This window comes from Lissotriton helveticus, chromosome 4_1, assembly GCF_964261635.1.
Source record: "Lissotriton helveticus chromosome 4_1, aLisHel1.1, whole genome shotgun sequence".
Classification (NCBI taxonomy): Eukaryota; Metazoa; Chordata; class Amphibia; order Caudata; family Salamandridae; genus Lissotriton; species Lissotriton helveticus.
The window spans coordinates 1708783728-1708799981 of NC_136063.1; positions in this window are offsets into that span (position 1 = coordinate 1708783728).

The following is a 16254-nucleotide window of genomic DNA, read 5'->3' on the forward strand; positions in this document are numbered from 1 at the left end:
TTGTTATACTGACATTTCTGTTTACTCACTATCACATAATGTAGGGCAGAAAGGTCCCTGTGGCATTGTGTTGCATGAAAAAATAGTAATTCAGACACTTAGGGCCTAATTATGAGTCTGACAGTTGAAGTACTGCCAGACTTGTGGTGGCGTGACAGTGGTGGTCCAGCTACCGCCGCACCAGGGGTCCGACCACCCCATTACAACTTGGGTGGCCGGACTGCCCTGGGACCACAAATGCCTCCAGGGAACATCAATTCCCTGGTGGTGGCATGCCGGACAGAGGTTGCAATATGCTTGGCAGGACCGCTGTGGTCCCGCCAAGCATATAAGGAATTTTCTCTCCGCCAGGGTTTTCATGCTGGTTCAACCGGCATGAAAACTCTGGTGGAGAGGAAAGCAAGGGAGCCCTTCAGAGACTCCTTGTGCCTCTGCGCCCAATGTGTGCACACACTGGGGCACAACATGTCCTCCCTTGTGTGCAGGCACACCAGTTCCTGCATGGCAGTACGTTACAGTCCATGCTTTGCAAAAATCTTGTGAGACGTTCCCATTGCGGGGCGTTTTTTCAAAGGCACCACTGCCTTTGAAAGGGCACTGTAGAGGGAACCGCCACACCTCTTGCCTGCCAGAATAAAAAAAACTAGTATTCCGGTGGGCTGGCGGGTAGTAGCGACTTTTGGTGGTGTGGGGGCATGGATGGCTGCCCATCGCCCGACGTCCAAAAGTCAGAATCGGGCCCTAAGTGTCTTGATCTTTCAAATGCATGTACAATGGCTGTATAGATGAAGAATAAAAGAAGAATATTTACAGCAATATTATAATGCTCAAAAGCAGTTACTAATTTGTTTACAAAGATACTAGAATCATTGTAATGTAAATCCTGATTTTTAAGATGTGCAACTGCTGTACCTCAAAACGAGGAAAACATGCAGAGAGATGCTAGAATTTTCTGTATTTAACAGCATGCAAAAAATGAAGATGTTGCTGCCAATATCTACTGGTTATTACTATTCACTTTAGAACAACAGATCAGAAGAACAAAAAGCTCCTTTTTGTTGCTTAATCTGCATCTCTAATTACGCTCTGCCTTCTGTTTTTCACCTTGGCTGCTTGCTCTGGCAGCAAACATTATGATTCCATAACTCAACTATCATATATCGACTTCACAACTAATGTGAAAAAAGGAAACAGGGTTTGCAGGCTTCCCTAAATTACAAAATTATAACTTATCTAATCCATTAACAAAAGTTGTGCAATGCCATCTTCTTCTGCATCATTTTCAGATTGAGCAGAAAGAACTTGCATATTAACTTCCTTGGGTTCTATCATTATAAGTACCCAGGGACGCAGTGTACATTTGCATACATGTCTTCTGCCTCTGAGCCACTTCAGGGGGTCACAGAGGTCCCTCCTCTAGTGTGGTTGGTGCAACTCACATTTTGCTCCTGCACGATCATGAGTGGGCATAATACAGATGTGCATATAGAATCAAAGGAGCTGTCAGGAGGCCCAGCGACTGTACACCACATAGAGGTGACACACAATCAGTGCTCCCACTGAGGACACACCTCCAAGAGAGAAGGTGCGGTCCCAGGGACCAATTAAGCACCCCTTTGCAGGGACCTTTAAGCTTCACATGTCCTAGTAGTGAAAAACACCCAAATTCAATTTTCCCTACTGGGAAGCCCTCCCCTCCCATAGTTTAAAATTGGGGATTCCTTGTTACATCAAAAAAGTGTAATTCCTAATTCGAAGGAGGTAGAGTTATCATGTTTAGTACCTGTGGAATTGTAATGAAAAATCCTCCTTAATGGTAATGTTGAAATTATCATTGCAATTTTAAAAATGCCATATGTTGCAAAACTATCAAAGAGATCTACCAACAGTAATCACATTTTAACTATCAAAATGAATCATTGGATTTGTAAGACAGACAGGGGGTTTAAATGCGTCTGTTGAATGGCAGACCTTAGCTTTTGTTTGTTAGACATCCACTACACATGATTTTGCCTTTTGAACATATCCACATGCAACATTTTATTGGATGCTTCAATTAAATGGTTCAATATTTGATGGAAATATATATTTGCTATAACATGTATAAAAGGGGTATTAATATGTATATTTGGTTGGAGTGATAAGGAAAGATATCAAACAATGGCTTGGATCCATAAATATCAAGGCGGATGGTAACAATATATTAGAAGTGTATAGTTATGGCCAACTGGCAGAACTCAGGTCAAGAGACTTAACTTATTACAAACCCTTGCACATTGATGGGGGCTGTGCCAATACATATGTAACATAAGGATAAACGCATCCACATTTTTGTTTCTTTCTCCTACAGAGACCTCTCTATATGTGTATCCTGACTAACAATGATTGTCAACTGAACTGTACATTAACAAATCACAATCCTTTTTACATTCAAAATCTTTTCTTATAAACTGTGAATTTATTGACAACTTTTGTAATTAAGACAGCATTTTGTGTGTCCTTGTGTCTATAGAGTTAGCAATTGAGACCAGTGCTAAAATACGTCCATATTCAATGTCGACCACCATTTTACTATATGTTAGAAGATAGCCGACAGCAAAATTGGCTAACTCAATTGAGCTATAAGAATACTTAATGTCAGGTTCTCCCGAATGCTTCTAACTCCAGTGGAACACCTCACAAGACCACTGACAGACCCCACTGGTTTGAACTCTAAAAGTAAAAGTACCTGTAATAAATAGTCTTTTGTAAACTTTGTAGTTGTATAGATGATGTCACAAATTCTAGGGGCCATATTATCAAGAAAGGGTGAAACATTATCGCCGCTTTTATCGACAGCAAACTGCCGCTAAAGTGGCGATAATGGACTTGATAATACGCCCTTGTGAACTCCCATAGAAGCCCAGGTTCCGGTGTGAACCGTTAAAAGCGGCGATAATGTATCGCCCTTTCTTGATAATATGGCCCTAGATTTGTTAGCAAATTAGTATGATAAAAACCTTTCTCTACTTTATTGAATGTGATTCACTATAGATAGATTTTTAGACCTAGAATGTCTTGAAGTTTCAGTAGTGATATGACCACACCTATAAATGAGGCTTTTAATTATAAATATACTGACAAATGATTCTATAAGCATCACATTGTTCTTTAGTGAGGTTGCAGACTCCTTTCAAATGCCGTTTCTAACTCCAGCTGAACACCACATAAGACTTTTGATTTCAACATTGTTATAAAACGAAGGCAATATACAGGTATGTTGAACTATATTTCATGTAATCCCTGCAACAAGACATGTAGTCTGCAACGAGATACTCATTGAGTTAGAGCCTGTTGAGCACAACCACACGGACTTGCGGTACCTTCCAAAACACTAGCAGGATTGTATCATTATATGACTAACAAACAGTACATAGCAGTCCGTGGGCATAGACAGATTGGTAATGCTTTACTTTATGAGAAGGATTTAAGTATTACTAGGCTTCTCTTTCCTCTTTATAATTAAATTCAATATGATCTAATACTAAGAGCAATCTGTTAAACCCAGAACCTTTTCATTTGAAGGAATACTTCTTTAAACTGGTATATTTACAATATGGTCTTCTGCACAGATTCTTAAAATGTAGGCCATTCTTTTATTTCCTTTTAAGATGCATTAGGATTGCAAACCAATTTCCCTGAAGGTGGACTATATAACGTTCAATTAAAAGTGAGTATGAATTCACAACCTCTCTTAATGAAATGATACAGATAAAAAGATATAGGGACATGTTTTTCTTGTTGCAAACCCACAGATCTACCTCCATTAATTGAAATGATAACTATTACATTATATCAGTTTTTTACTTTCAAATAAATTCCATTCTTGGTGGAGGCTTTCGGGCACATGTATCAAGCATTTTACCAGTCGCAAATGAACCATTTCACAGAATTGGCCCGCTTGCGACCGGTGAAATGCTATTTGCAAAGCATCAAGCCCAAAGGCATTCACAAAACAGGTAATTGCAATTTTTGCATTTACCTCGTTTGCGAATGCAGTTAGAGAATCTCAAAGTGCGTTTTCGCAATTTAGAATCGCAAATTACCTTCAACTTCAAGTTGATGGTAATTTTCAATTCCTTTGAAAAATGCAATGTGGTGCATACACATGCCCTTAGGACATGTGTGTGCACCACATGTGCATACTTACCTTTGTTGGGGGTGCATCAGGGTAGCCTTTTGGCCCCTTGCAACCTGCGCAATTTGTGATTACCTATTTGGTAATCGCAAATTGCCAATGCTGTCCCATTCATTCCTATGGGCCTCTAGGCCTTCCAGGAAGGAAGGAATGGGAAGGCATTCCTTAATTCCGAATTAGCGATCCGCAATTAAGGAATGTTTAGGAATCGCTAATACTTTAGCAAAACCTACTTGCATAACAAATTGCGATTCCTTTATAGAGATTCCTTAAGATTCGCTATTAAGGAATCGCTATACCTTAGCTTGATTTACGTGGCCTTTTATCTTTATCCCTATGTCAGTTCTCTGACTGTCTTAATCTTGAATTAATCCATTTTAGGTTTAAGATTGTTCTGGATAACTTTTTTATTCATTTTTCAATTGGTGATCAGGGTCTGTCCATATAATTTTAAAAACAAGCCGTATCACCATTCTTTAGGTGTGTATCTTATAAGTTATTGTCCTTTAGTTTTGGCTGCTTTGTGATTTTCTTCAAAAATGGTTTTCTAAGGGGGTCTTTGATCTTAACACGAAGTTTGTGTCCTGAAGATGGATGCACAGATTTATTACAAAAGAAGACGAAACATCGATGTCTAACCTAATTTTCCTTTTATTCATTGTTAAATTCAATGGGGGAGAGCTAGTTCCTATGTATAGGACAGACTCCATACCAAATATTTGACGAAATTGGGATTTGTGAATTGATGACTTGTTAATTTCTACTCATAATAACTGTTAGATCTGTTATCAATATTTTTGAGAGCTTCTGTGTTTTTGATGAAGTCAGAAAAAAAGAGATACACCGAGCTGAATGAATTTATTTCATCAGATAAATTGATACTAGTATTGCTCCAATTGATTTGCAGTATTATGTTGAGATATCCTGAATAAGAAATAGATTTGAACAAAAACATTTTTTGTGTAAAACAAATCCCTTGTAGGCACAATTACCTCTTATAAAGTTGGCATGTTTCTGCCCTTAGCCCTGTGTACCTGCTGCCTGTCCCTAATAGACGTTTGGGGTGGGTGACAGCTAGACCTTGCGCATTCCCTCTAGAGAGCCACACACAATGAAAGCTTAGATGTGACTTGGTGACCCTTAATAGGTCATTAACTGGCTTGATTTGGAGGGGGAGATGAGCACTGTCTCATTTAAATCTTAATAGGCTGTGTCTTATCCCCACACAAAGAACTGCTAAACCACCTGTAGTGAGTCTGGAGCCAGGGAAAGAAGGGAAGATATCTGTGCACTTCAAAGCTTCTCTTGAAGTTTACCCCACTTCAAAGGCACCACTTGGGTATAAAAACTGGACTTCTGACCCTATCAACTCAGTACACTTCTGGACGTGTGTATACTCTGCCAGGAAAAAGGATTGCTGTGCTGCTCAAGGACTGCCACTCTGCTGTCCTGCTGCTGTGGAAGAACTGTTGTTTTGCTGTTCTGACCTGCCTGCTGCCCTCCTTACCTGGGTGAGAAGGACTGGACATACGCGACTTGAACCTAGAACTTCTCAAAGGGCTTACTTGCTTGCTTCCTGTTGGACGTATCAGGGATCTTAAATACTTAAATCCACTCCACAGTAGCACCTTGACTCTGCCAGATGATAGTCTTGCCTTTCAAAGTGGTGTTGATGCAGTCCTGGGCCCTTGGAAGTTGGTTTAAAGTGCTGCAATTGTGTAAAGTCGCTCAGAGCCAACTCTTCTCCCTCAACACCGATGCATCACTGCTGCTGCCGGGGCATTATTGAGAACATCGTATTGCTGGCTGTGTGGCTCAATGATGACAGATTGCCTATATGAGAGGGTCTCGACGATGATGCATCTTCGATTTGAGCAGTTCAGAACCAACGCGTTGCGCACATCCTAAGGATTAATGATGACGCATTGCCCCCAACTGCATCTTGCATCTCGACGTCAATGCAACCCTGAACTAAGGTACATTTTTCAGAGGGACAAGGTTAGTCCCTGTATCCAACACAACCTTCATCGCGGTTGGCCTAAACTTTGTGATTTGACCCGATCCAGCGCCACTAGTTTTCTCGGGTTGACACTTTGTGCTTTTAATCACTATATTTCAAGATATTATTTACAAATTCATAACTCTGGCTCTACTTATTTGATCTTTGTCATTTTGGTCTTGTTTTGTTCAATAAATTGCGCTCTATTTTTCTATTTAGGTGGGGTATCTTTTTTTGTGGTGTTTTCCCTGTTTTACCGTTTTAAGTGTTGCTCAAATACTTTACACATGCCTCTTAAGTTAAGCCGGACTGCTCTGTGCAAAGCTACCAGAGGGTGAGTATAGATTAATTTAGGATGTGTATCTGACATATCCTGACAAGGACTTTAGTTCCTGCTGGGATAGGGTGCATACCTCTGCCAACCAGAAAGCCAATTTCTAACATAGATTTACACATACATACCTAAATATATACATAAATAAATACATACATTCTGTTAGACCTGGATAATAGGTCTAACAGTAGTGTGGGTTCGCCCTTAACTCTTGCCTTCATACCTCCTCTTTTTGCTGCCCTTATTACTCTCCCACTTTACCACTGATAACCAGTGCTAAAGTACTTGTGCTTTCTGCTAAAAAAATGCTATCATTGACTAATATTTTTAATTTATTTATAAGTCCCTAGTAAAGTGCACTTCTTGTGCCCAGGGCCTGTAAATGAAAAGCTATTAGTAGGGCTGTAGCACTAATTGTGTCACCATCTTAAGTAGCCCTTTAACAATGTCTCAGGCCTACCATTTCAGAGACTGTATGTGCGGTTTAACGTGCCATTTTGAAATAAATCTTTTGTCAGGACCAAACATTGTATTTTACTAGGATAGGATGTATGTTTATAAAGTGCTCCAATGCCGAAGCGTCTTGGCGCTGATGTAAGTATAAATGGTGCGTCCACCGTTAAAGAAACTATGTTGAGGCAAACAGAGCCAGGTCTTCAGGTCTTTCCTGAAGGATTGTCTGCTTGACTGAAGTCGCACGTCTGTGGGCATTCTGTTCCAAAGCTTTGCTGCACAGGGAGAAAAAGTTCTACGACCCGATCTCACTCTCCTAATCCTATCAGTGTGGAGTAGACCCCGGTTACTGGATCTTAACTCACGTGCCGGAGAATAGAGGTTGAACATTTTCTGAATGTCGTTGGCTCCTCCTCCATAGAGTGCTTTATGGACAAGGCATAACGCCTTAAATTCAACCCGTTGTTGCATGGGAAGCCAATGGAGTGCTCTAATGCCAGCAGAGGTTGGTTGTCCTCTAGGTATATCTAGCAGTAGCCTTGCAGCGGCATTCTGCAATGACTGCAGCCTACTCATCTGGGTTTTATTAATCCCCAGCAGCAGGCTGTTGCAGTAATCTAGTTTTTATAGTAGCAAAGCCACCACCACTGTCTTTCGCAATTCCAGGGCGATAAAAGGAAATATTATTCTCAGCGTTTTTAGTAAGAAAAAACAGGAAGAGGTAAGAATATTTACCTGAGCAGTGAAATAAGGCTGACTGTCAAAGACCACACCCAGGTTTCTGACTTTAGAAACAGGGCTTGGGCATTCTCCTGCACTGACTGGCCACCAGGAGTCATTCCACAGGGATCGCCCCTGGCCAACCAAACACTCGTGAAACCTGATGGCTGTCTCTTCAGGCTGTTTAGCTATCGAGATTATAAATTGAGAATCATCTGCATATGACACCAGGGTAAAACCATGCTTCCTAACAAGACTGGCCAGACGCATAACATAGATTTTGAACATTGTTGGTGACAATACTGAGCCCTGTGGAACCCCACAGGGGAGATGAAAACTGTCAGAGTGCATGCCCTCCCAGTGCAGGCACTGCTTCCTCCCCTCCCTCCCGTCCAAGAATGACGATAGGAGGGCCAGAGCAGAGCCCTCAATCCCTACCTCCTGCAGCCGCTGAATTAGAACCGTATGGTTCACGGTGTCAAACGCCGCTGACAGGTCTAATAATACTAGGGCTGCCTTTCCCCCTCCAACCACCATTTCACGGTTCTCTTCAGCCGCTACTATCAAGGCAGATTCAGTAGAATGGTGTGCTTGAAAGCCATGTTGGGTTGAGTCCAGCAGCAAGTTAGAATCCAAATAGTTGGTTAATACCTTATTCATTGACTTCGCTAGTATTTTGGCTGTTATAGGCAGACCAGCAATCAGACTGTAGTTCTTGGGCTCGGTGGGATCTAGGGTGGACTTTTTCAGGATGGGCCTAATCGCAGCATTCTTCCAACAAGTTGGATAGCTGCCGGACTCCAGCATATATGTCACCCCTAGGGTAGGCCCTGGACAGCCTAGGAATGCAAGGTGCACTGTACTTAAAAAGAAGGACGTGTACTTTTAAGTTTTACATGTCCTGGATGTGAAAAGCTCTTGAACTCATTTTTCACTACTATAAGGCCTATCCTTCCCACAGGATAACAACTGAGTTACCTTATTTCATTCTATAAGTGTAATTTTCAAATGAGAAGAGATAATCAGGTCATGTTTGGTGTCCCTGAAATCACAATGCAAAATCCTAACTTATGGTAAAGTCGGATTTTAAATTGCAATTCAGAAAGTGCAACTTTTGGAAAAGTTGGCATTTTCTTGCTTTAGCCATTTGGTTCCTGCAGCCTGTGTCTGGTCACATGATTAGATCTCGTTGGTAGTTGACCTTTGTGTATTCTTACCAGACAGCCACACACAATGGGAAATTCGGTGTGAGTGGATGGGTCATCATTGGCAGGATGGGAGGGAGGAGCTGGGCCCAGCCTCACTTACACCTGAGTAGACTGTGTCCTGTTTCCACACAAAGGGCTGCTTGCATCCTTGTAGTTTGTCTGGATCTAGAGCCAGGAAGGCAAGACATCTGTGCACTACATAGGCATACCTTTAGACGCTTCTTCCGACTTTAAAGGCGCCACATTGTATAAAAGAAAGACTTCAAGCACCACTACTTCAATACACTTCTGGACCTGTGGATACTCTGCCACAAAGGAATGCTGTGCTGCTGCAAGGACTGCCACTCTGCTGGACCGCTGCTCTAAAGCAACTGCTACCCTGCTATGCTGACCTGCTGCTGTTTTGCCATGGATGAAGAACTGGACCTTCAACTTTATCTTGAACCCAGGACCCCTGAGTGACTTCAAGGGCCAGTCTGCTGGCCTCCTAATATGAGCCTCATCAACATAAAATGCTTCCCAACCATCTCTTGGACCCAGCTGCAGGTACCCCACAGGTCCTTGAACCGTGGTGTGGTCATGAACTCTTCAAAGCAAGCGTTTGAGCTCTACGCTAGTGGGAATGGACCTTTTCACACGGGAACTGTGCCACTTGCGCAGTAGTTCAGCATGAGCTGCCACCAGCCTGTCTCTTTGCACAGTAGCGGTACAAAAGGGGGTGGTGATGGACAGAGCATCTGAACCAATCAAATACTCACACTCAGTCAAAAGATCTGGGTTTAATCCATCACCGTTCTTTAGCCCACTCTGCTACCCCAGTTCAGACATGGCCATATGCAAATCAGTCTGACCCTGTGCCTCATGGGAACAGTCCAGCCCGAACTGCCAAGCCATGCCTTCCCTGGACCGGAAACAAGCTTCCTAGGACCGGTTTCTGGCATTTCAGCCGTCTTAAGCCAGGCTTGCTTGAATTCAGTGGCAAACTGAGCAAGGGACTCACGTCTGAGCATACCCTGCTAACTTATGGCGAACCATAGCGGTACAAAAGGGGGTGGTGATGGACAGAGCATCTGAACCAATCAAACACTCACACTCAGTCAAAAGACCTGGGTTTAATCCATCACCGTTCTTTAGCCCACTCTGCCACCCCAGTTCAGACATGGCCATATGCAAATCAGTCTGACCCTCTGCCTCATGGAAACAGTCCAGTCCATGCCAAGCCATGCCTTCCCTGGATGGGAAACAAGCTTCCTAGGACCGGTTTCTGGCATTTCAGCCGTCTTCAGCCAGGCTTGCTTGAATCCAGTGGCAAAGTGAGCAAGGGACACACGTCTGACCATACCCTGCCAATTTATGGCGAACAAAGCGGTACAAAAGGGGGCGGTGATGGACAGAGCATCTGAACCAATCAAACACTCACACCCAGTCAAAAGATCTGGGTTTAATCCATCACCGTTCGCTAATACATGTATTCACTAACATACACTTAATAAGTCAGTTATACAAATCAATTTTACAACAAAAACATCCATTTAGACACTTATTTACCCATTTATTCTTTCATCAACCTTTAGATATACATATATAAAAAATATTTATTTTTCAGAATGACACACATTCACTAGATGATGTCATTTGAGATGTCATCAGTGATGACATGAGTGATGTCACTGACTATGTAATGAGTGATGTCATATGTGACGTCATCAGCATTGCATTGCGGGCGTGCGAGTTATAGTTAGCTGAACTAACTATAACAGGGGAATTTCATTGGTTTTGTATGAGTGAAATGTCCAGCTAACTATAACATGTGTGAAACCTATTGTTTTTTTACACTGACTTTCTAAGATTTTTATAAATGCTAATTCCTGCAACTGCTGTGTTAAAAGAGGCACAAGGTGGTTGTAAATCCACCCGTAAATTCATCCAGGCAGTTTCACCAGCAGTGCAAATTGAAGCATAGACTTGTAACGTATTTATGTGGATATGTTACATTCAAGTCCTTCGAAGGGTATACAGTATACTATAGGTAAACTGCTTATATATTTATGCTATAGCAGTTCCTTATAGTTCTGGAGTTTCACATTCACCATACACTAGTAATGTATTTATTCATTCATTTATGAACTACAATTTCATTCTGAGAAACTTTTATACACTACCATAGAAATATAGGGGCATATTATCAAGGGATTTATCTCTGCTTTTTTGGCTTTAAAAGCCAAGAAAGCAGAGATAAAATTATCTCCCTATTAGCAACAGGGTGCTAACACGCAAATTCGGATGTTAGCACCCTTTTTCTCCACGCTTCCCCTTGCATCTCTAATGAGATGCAAAGGGGGCGTTCCAGAGAAAAATAATAGGAGAAATGTTGTTAAGCGACATTTCTCCTATTATCAAGGATTTAGCTAACCCTGTTAGTGATAAAAAAGCAGCGCTAACCGCTGTTAGCACTGCTTTTTTTACACCTGGTATTTTCCTCACTTAGCCATGATATCCTATGGAAGGTGGATATCATGGCTAAGTTTGTGAGCCCCTATCATCAAGCTAACTCCAAACTTTGAGAGATTTTCGTTGGTTTTCCAGTGATAATCTCTCATTTTGCAGTTAGCACGAGGATTTTTATCACTTCTGAGATAAACCTTGCTAATAGCAAGTTATCTCTGCGATAATTTCCGGCGGTGCTTAGCGTTAAAAAATTTGTTGCTAAGCCTCGTTAGTGATAAATATCGCTAATCATTGGTAATATGCCCCATAGTTCTTTCTTGGACCAGTGAAGGTAGTTCTAAAAATAACTGGTTTTTTTTTGTGTTTTTAGTTTTCAATTTTGTTTTGTGTTTTGTCAACAAGTTTTTTTAAAACCAAAAAACTGGAACTGAACCCAAAAAGTGTCCAACAGAAACAAAAGAATGAAAAAAACAACCTAATGTCGAGGACAGCGATGCTCCTGCTTCCTGTGTTTTATCAGGTCAATAGACTGTTCCCCATAACACAAAGTTTATCGCAATAAATGCATAGAATTTTAACTTCACCAAAATCAGGATCAATTTGTGGGTGTGGACTGCTTGCTGAAAATGCTGCTGCAGCAGTTGATGTGCTTGGTGCAGAAGCAGGTGGGTTGTCCTGCAACCTCCGTGTTGCAGCTTGAGCAAAGTTGTTGGGGTGCTTCACGTGTCGCACCATATTTGCTGAGCCAAAGGAGTATTTTTTAGATGGATCACCCCTTGAAAGAGTTGTTTGGCAAATTTTACAGGTTACTTTTGGAACATGAACCTTTTTTTGCCCTTCTGGAGAAGTAAAAAACGTCCAAATTAGAGCTTCTTTCCTCTTCTTTGGAGGTTCGTCAGGAATGAAATCTCCCTCTGAAGAATGGCTGGAAGATGAGTCCATTGCTGTTATTATGGTGCCCTTCCTTCTATTTGACAGGATTCTCAAAAGAGATGCTTCTTCTTAGAAAGTCAAAGTAGAATGATTAAAATGGGACAGAACTTTCAACAGTTGGAATAGGAAGTGTTATGAACCAATCAAATCTCTTCTTTTAAAGTCACATGGCTTTGCGTACGCTTACGGTGTGCTTACGGTGCTCTTACGATACGAGTACGCATGACGTTGCACCACGATTTGTGTAATTGCTTTTAAAAGTAATATACGATTGTTAAAAGTTAAAAAAAACTATTTTTATAACTACCCTAGATAATGTGTCCTGTTAGTATGTACATTAAATACATAAATATATGTTTTCAAACAATTAAAAAACATTTGCCCCTTTCGCGTACGGGGCGCCATACGTGACGTCAAACGGAAGCTTTGATGCGACGCGTAACGTCAAAGCGTATTCGTAGCGTATGCGCGGCTACGCGCTGAGTATGATTAGCAGTACAAAGTATGGTGCGATCACTCTCTCAGTGTTAAATCAAAGCACAGGGTGCGCTACGAGAATGGTTACAAGTGGTCACTCATTGGAGATCCGATTCTGGGCCTGCCTCTGCTCACATGATAACCCTACCCCGTCTCTCTCTGTTGTTAATTGTTCGTGCACACACTCACACTTGCACATGCACGGTGCACGCCCGCCCACACTCCCCAGATGTCACCACCTATCTTTCTTGCTATTACTAAGCCTGGAAGCCAATACATTAGACAATGGAAGGTCCCCCAGGGTCGTCATTCTTGCAGAGCGCGAAAACGCTACCAATGACGGCCCTGGGCTTGGTTTGGTCAGCCCCCGCGGTTCCCATATAATGCGGGCACTGACCTGAGCACGCTCTCTTTTGCCTGCCTATGCTGCGGTAACAGACAGACTCTTGTCGTCGTCGATTGTACTACGAACTGTTTGCTCGAGCGGAGGAGGACTCGTGACACTCGACGTGGTGTCACTGCTGCTGCCACCCAGCCAGGCCACCATAGGCGCAGTGGTGGCGGCGCCTGCGCCCAGCCCACCCCAGGACCAGCCAAAGCCCCAGCCTTTGAAGACAAGACAAGAGACGACAGAAGCAAAGGTAGGAGAAGCCGCCACTAACATCAGCCTCTGCTGTAAATTGTACCTGCATCATAGTATTTTTTTTTACTGTGTCACATGGCCCTCCCAGCTCTGTTTTGCTTTATTTTTGTGCGCCACATGCTTTGTGCTTGATTTTATTTGCTCCCTCCTAATCCTCCCATGACTTTTAATATTTATTGCTGCCTCACGTGGCCTTCCCAGGCCTCTATTCTTATTGATCGTATATGGTTGATCAGAATATTTCCTTCTGCGTCACGAGGCCCTCCAAAGGCCTTTTTTAAATAAAATGTGCATGCATGAATTTCTGTGTCGTATTTTTGAACTGTGTCACGTGCTTTAGTCTGTATTACAATTTGTGCATTCACATTAGTATTATTTTTTTTACTGCGTCATGTGCCCCTCCCAGCTCTATTTTGGTTTATTTTTGTGCGCCACGTGCTTTGTGCTTCATCATATTTGCTCCCTCCTAATCCTCCCGTGACTTTTAATGTTTATTGCTACCTCACGTGGCCTTCCCAGGCCTCTATTCTTATTGATCGTATATGGTTGATCGTAATATTTCCTTCTGCGTCACGGAGCCCTCCTAGGCCTTTTTCAAATAAATTATGCATGCAAGAATTTCTGTGTCGTATTGTTGAAGTGTCACGTGCTTTAGCCTGTATTGTTATAAATTGTGCGTTCATAGTAGTATTATCTTTTTTACTGCGTCACGTGGCCCTCCCACCTCTGGTTTACTCTATTTTTTTGCACCACATGCTTTGTGCTTCATCGTATTTACTCCCTCCTAATCCTCCCATGACTTTTAATATTTATTGCTGCCTCACACTATTCTTATTGATCGTATATGGTTGATCGTAATATTTCCTTCTGCGTCACGGGGCCCTCCTAGGCCTTTTTTAAATAAATTGTGCGTGCGTGAATTTCTGTGTCCTATTTTTGAACTGTGTCACGTGCTTTAGCCTGTATTGTTACAATTTGTGCATTCATATTAGTATTATTTTTTTACTGCGTCATGTGCCCATCCCAGCTCTATTTTGCTTTATTTTTGTGCGCCACGTGCTTTGTGCTTCATCGTATTTGCTCCCTCCTAATCCTCCCGTGACTTTTAATGTTTATTGCTACCTCACGTGGCCTTCCCAGGCCTCTCTTCTTATTGATCGTATATGGTTGATCGTAATATTTCCTTCTGCGTCACGGGGCCCGACTAGGCCTTTTTAAAATAAATTGTGCATGCATGAATTTCTGTGTCGTATTTTTGAACTGTCACATGCTTTAGCCTGTATTGTTACAATTTGTGTGTTCATATTAGTATTATTTTTCTACTGCGTCACGTGGCCCTCTCAGCTCTGTTTTGCTTTATTGTTGTGCGCCACGTGCTTTGTGCTTCATCGTATTTGCTCCCTCCTAATCCTCCAGTGACTTTTAATATTTATTGCTACCTCACGTGGCCTTCCCAGGCCTCTATTGTTATTGATCATATTTGGTTGATCGTAACATTTCCTTCTGCGTCACGGGGCCCTCCTAGGCCTTTTTTAAAATAAATTGTAGGTGCATGAATTTCTGTGTTGTATTTTTCAACTGTGTCACGTGCTTTAGCCTGTATTGTTACAATTTGTGCGTCATATAAGTATTATTTTTTTACTGCGTCATGTGCCCCTCCCAACTGTTTTGCTTTCTTTTTATGATTAGCAGTACAAAGTATGGTGCGATCACTCTCTCAGTGTCAAATCAAAGCACAGGGTGCGCTACGAGAATGGTTACAAGTGGTCACTCATTGGAGATCCGATTCTGGGCCTGCCTCTGCTCACATGATAACCCTGCCCCGTCTCTCTCTGTTGTTAATTGTTCGTGCACACACTCACACTTGCACATGCACGGTGCACGCCCGCCCACACGCCCCAGATGTCACCACCTATCTTTCTTGCTATTACTAAGCCTGGAAGCCAATACCTTAGACAATGGAAGGTCCCCCAGGGCCGTCATTCTTGTAGAGCGCGAAAACACTACCAATGACGGCCCTGGGCTTGGTTTGGTCAGCCCCCGCGGTTCCCATATAATGCGGGCACTGACCTGAGCACGCTCTCTTTTGCCTGCCTATGCTGCGGTAACAGACAGACACTTGTCGTCGTCGATTGTACTACGAACTATTTGCTCGAGCGGAGGAGGACTCGTGACACTGGACGTGGTGTCACTGCTGCTGCCACCCAGCCAGGCCACCATAGGCGCAGTGGTGGCGGCGCCTGCGCCCAGACCACCCCAGGACCAGCCAAAGCCCCAGCCTTTGAAGACAAGACAAGAGACGACAGAAGCAAAGGTAGGAGAAGCCGTCACTAACATCAGCCTCTGCTGTAAATTGTACCTGCATCATAGTATTTTTTTTTTACTGTGTCACATGGCCCTCCCAGCTCTGTTTTGCTTTATTTTTGTGCGCCACATGCTTTGTGCTTGATTTCATTTGCTCCCTCCTAATCCTCCCATGACTTTTAATATTTATTGCTGCCTCACGTGGCCTTCCCAGACCTCTATTCTTATTGATCATATATGGTTGATCAGAATATTTCCTTCTGCGTCACGAGGCCCTCCAAAGGCCTTTTTTAAATAAAATGTGCGTGCATGAATTTCTGTGTCGTATTTTTGAACTGTGTCACGTGCTTTAGTCTGTATTGTTACAATTTGTGCATTCACATTAGTATTATTTTTTTACTGCGTCATGTCACCCTCCCAGCTCTCTTTTGCTTTATTTTTGTGCGCCACGTGCTTTGTGCTTCATCATATTTGCTCCCTCCTAATCCTCCCGTGACTTTTAATGTTTATTGCTACCTCACGTGGCCTTCCCAGGCCTCTATTCTTATTGATCGTATA